This window comes from Zalophus californianus, chromosome 8 (genome assembly GCF_009762305.2).
Source record: "Zalophus californianus isolate mZalCal1 chromosome 8, mZalCal1.pri.v2, whole genome shotgun sequence".
Classification (NCBI taxonomy): domain Eukaryota; kingdom Metazoa; phylum Chordata; class Mammalia; order Carnivora; family Otariidae; genus Zalophus; species Zalophus californianus.
The window spans coordinates 131,079,997-131,084,135 of NC_045602.1; the positions used below are offsets into that span (position 1 = coordinate 131,079,997).

The window sequence follows — 4,139 nt, forward strand, 5'->3', positions numbered from 1 at the left end:
AGGTTGAGAATGGCAGAAGATTAAAAGAGCAGGAATTGGATATTTAATGGAGTTAGTCTCCAGGGCAATAGGCGAGTAACAAGAACAGAGGTGAGGAAACCGGTTTTGGATTATGGGAGGCATAATGAGAGAGAGTAGGGGTGGAAATTGGTACATGTAAGTTTGGAAACGAAGGAGAAGAAAGTTGAATGAGTCCACGCATTAGAATCTTCTTTCCCGGTCCTTGCGGAAGTGACGGCAGTTCGAGTCCGGTGGGGGCCGTGGGAGCGATGAGGGAACTGAGACGGTGGTAGCCGTTGTGTGAAGATGGAGTTTCCCGGAGGAAATGACAATTGCCTGACGATCCCAGGGCCCTCGCACCCCTTCCTGTCAGGGGCCGAGACAGTCCAGGCACCAAGCTTGGGAGATGAGGAATTTGAAATCCCACCTACTTCCTTGGATTCTGATCCCTCGCTGGCTGTCTCAGATGTGGTTGGCCACTTTGATGACCTGGCAGACCCCCTCCTCCTCTCAGGATGGCAGCTTTTCAGCCCAGTATGGGGTCCAGACATTGGACATGCCTGTGGGCATGACCCATGGCTTGAGGGAGCAGGGCGGGGGGCTCCCGAGTGGGGGCTTGACCATGGACTTGGACCATTCTATAGGAACTCAGTATAGTGCCAACCCACCTGTTACAATTGATGTACCAATGACAGACATGACATCTGGCTTGATGGGGCATAGCCAGTTGACCACCACTGATCAGTCAGAACTGAGTTCTCAACTTGGTTTGAGCTTAGGGGGTGGCACCATACTGCTACCTGCCCAGTCACCTGAGGATCATCTTTCAACCACCCCTTCACCTACTAGTTCACTTCATGAGGATGGTGTTGAGGATTTCCGGAGGCAACTTCCCAGCCAGAAGACAGTTGTGGTGGAAGCAGGAAAAAAGCAGAAGGCCCCAAAGAAGAGAAAAAAGAAAGATCCTAATGAACCCCGGAAGCCAATTTCAGCATATGCTTTATTCTTTCGTGATACACAGGCTGCCATTAAGGGACAGAATCCCAATGCCACTTTTGGGGAGGTTTCAAAAATTGTGGCCTCCATGTGGGATAGTCTTGGAGAGGAGCAAACACCGGTGTACAAGAGGAAAGCTGAAGCTGCCGAGAAAGAGTATCTGAAGGCTCTGGCTGCATATAAAGACAATCAAGGGTGTCAGGCCACTGGGGAAACAGTAGAATTGGATCCAGTGCCACCATCGCAGACTCCTTCTCCACCTCCTATGGCTACTGTTGACCCAGCATCTCCAGCACCAGCCTCAACAGAACCCCCTGCCTTGTCCCCTTCCATTGTTGTTAACTCCACTCTTTCCTCCTACGTGGCAAACCAGGCATCTTCTGGGGCTGGGGGTCAGCCCAATATCACCAAGTTGATTATTACCAAACAGATGTTGCCCTCTTCTATTACTGTGTCTCAAGGAGGGATGGTTACCATTATCCCAGCCACGGTGGTGACCTCCCGGGGGATCCAACTGGGCCAAACCAGTACAGCCACTATCCAGCCCCGTCAACAAGCCCAAATTGTCACTCGCTCAGTGTTGCAGGCAGCGGCAGCAGCTGCTGCTTCTATGCACCTGCCTCCACCCCGGCTACAACCCCCTCCACTGCAACAGATGCCTCAGCCCCCCACTCAGCAGCAAGTGACCATTCTGCAGCAGCCTCCCCCACTGCAGGCCATGCAACAGCCTCCACCTCAGAAAGTTCGAATCAATTTACAGCAACAGCCACCACCTCTGCAGATCAAGATTGTGCCTCCACCCACTCTGAAAATGCAGACGCCTTTAGTCCCACCAGCTGTGGAGAGTAGTCCTGAGCGGCCTGTGAACAACAGCCCCGAGGCCCACACAGTGGAGGAAACCTCTCCTGAGACAATCTGTGAGATGATCACAGATGTAGTTCCTGAGGTTGAGTCTCCTTCTCAAATGGATGTTGAACTGGTGAGTGGGTCTCCCGTGACACTCTCACCCCAGCCTCGATGTGTGAGATCCGGTTGTGAGAACCCTCCTGTTGTGAGTAAGGACTGGGACAATGAGTACTGCAGTAATGAATGTGTGGTGAAGCACTGCAGGGATGTCTTCTTGGCCTGGGGGGCCTCTAGAAATTCAAACACTGTGGTGTTTCTGAAGTAGTCCTTCCTGTTCTCCAAGCCAGTCAAGACTTATCTGCTGGGAACATGTCTAAGAGCCTCTTTAGAACATGTCTAAGAAGCCCAAACAAGTTGGGCTTCAGGCTTCTGCCTGATCTCAACCCATGATGGTCCTTCGTGCTTCTCCCCTTTTCTGTCTCTTCATCAGGGGCCATACAATGGAGCAAGGCCATTGAGTTGGCTGTAATCTGGAATTGCTTTTTGCTTTCAAGTATAAGCAGAGATACCAGTGATAAGAGCAGAGAAAAGGGTAAAGGGAATATGAACAAGCAGAACATAGGGGTCGTGATGGTGGGGGGTTGTTTGAGGAAACTTGGTATAATTGTCATAGGACATGCCTAAACAATTATTAAAATGTTGGGAGAATACTCAGCTTTGAGCCTAGGCTAAAACACTGTGTGCATCCATTTTAAAGGGGATAAAAAGTTACATTAAAGGTTATCTCTTAAACAGGAAAAAAATAAAAAAAGAATCTTCTTTCCCAGTATGCGTTATTCAGAAGGACAACATCAACACTGAACTGGAAGACACCTTAGGAGCAGGTGAAAGATGAGACCTGGGGGTGCACCTGGGTGGCTCAGATGGTTAAGCGTCTGCCTTTGGCTCAGGTCATGATCCCAGGGTCCTGAGATTCAACCCCGCATCAGTCTCCCAGCTCAGTGGGGAACCTGCTTCTCCCTCTCCCTCTACTGTTCCCCCTGCTTGTGCTCTCTCACTCTCTCTGTCAAATAAATAAATAAAATCTTAAAAAAAAAAAGATAAGAAGTCAGCATGGAGAGGAATGAGAGAGGCAGCTGACCTAGAGTACTGGAGAGCAGACAAGGAAAAGCTTTTGATCTAAGTAACAAATCAGCGAGTGAATGTGTGTTAGAGATCTTTTCACAAGGAAGTTTTTAAAGGAAGGGTCATGGAAGCCAATCATTGGGCAAAGTGGTTCCATGATGATATTAAAGGCCTGATCTTGGACAAAGAATAATAAACAGAAAGGTTGATGGTCAACTGCATTATTATCTGCTACAGAAAGCCATGTGATTTTGGTGCACAGTAGGTGCTCAATAAATATTTGTTGGGTGTTGACTCTGAACTATCTTCAGGTGTCTCAGGGTTTGGGTTGTACAATGGTTTTATCCATTGTTGTTATTGATTTTAAGAGCAAACAACATGAGCAAAAAAATACACAAAGTAGTATTGGCCCAAAGTGTAAAATAAATATTCATGAGTTCCCTACTGGTATAAATGATTGAATAAACAAATGAATGGGAGAGACTAGACAAATACCCCATGTGGGAGAATTCTAAATAATTTATGTAGATGTTTTCAAGGAGTTGGGCCATAACTCGCCTCTTCTCAGGTATAGGGCGTGCACAGTAACTTTCTACCAAAGAGTACAGTGTGGAGAAGGGGGCAGGTAACTCTGTATTGGAAACATCCAACGAACACTAGCTCAGCCGGGTGATCCAGGCTAATATTAATGGTGATAAGTTGTGTTGATAGTATGTACCCTTGATACTATGTGATGAAAAGAGCACCTCACCTCTTTTGGTCTCCCTCCCAAAAATCTGTAACCCTAGTCTAAGCATGAGAAAAACATGAGACAATCCTAATTGGGGAACGTTCTACAAAATACTTAACCAGTGTTCCTCAAAGCTGTCAGGTCATCAAAGATTAGGGAAGTGAGTAATTATTGCAGCCAAGAGGAACCCAAGGAGACATGTTGGCTAAGTGTAATGTGGTATCTTGGACTGGATCCTGGAACAGAAAAAGGGCATTAGGTAAAAACTAGGGAAAACTGAACAAAGTATTGACTTTAATCAATAATAGTGTATTGCTCTTGGTTCATTCATTGCGACAAATGCACCCTAGTAACGTAAGATATTAAACTGGGTGTGGGGTAGATGGGAACTGTATACTGTTGTTGCAATTTTTCTGTAAAACTAAAACTATTCTAAAAAAAT

General features: G+C 46.8%; 1 pseudogene; it reads left to right on the forward strand.

Annotated features, from left to right (window-relative positions):
- The first annotated feature begins 264 nt into the window (after positions 1-264).
- LOC113938519 lies at positions 265-2,167 on the forward strand (annotated as a pseudogene).
- Positions 2,168-4,139: the final 1,972 nt, after the last annotated feature.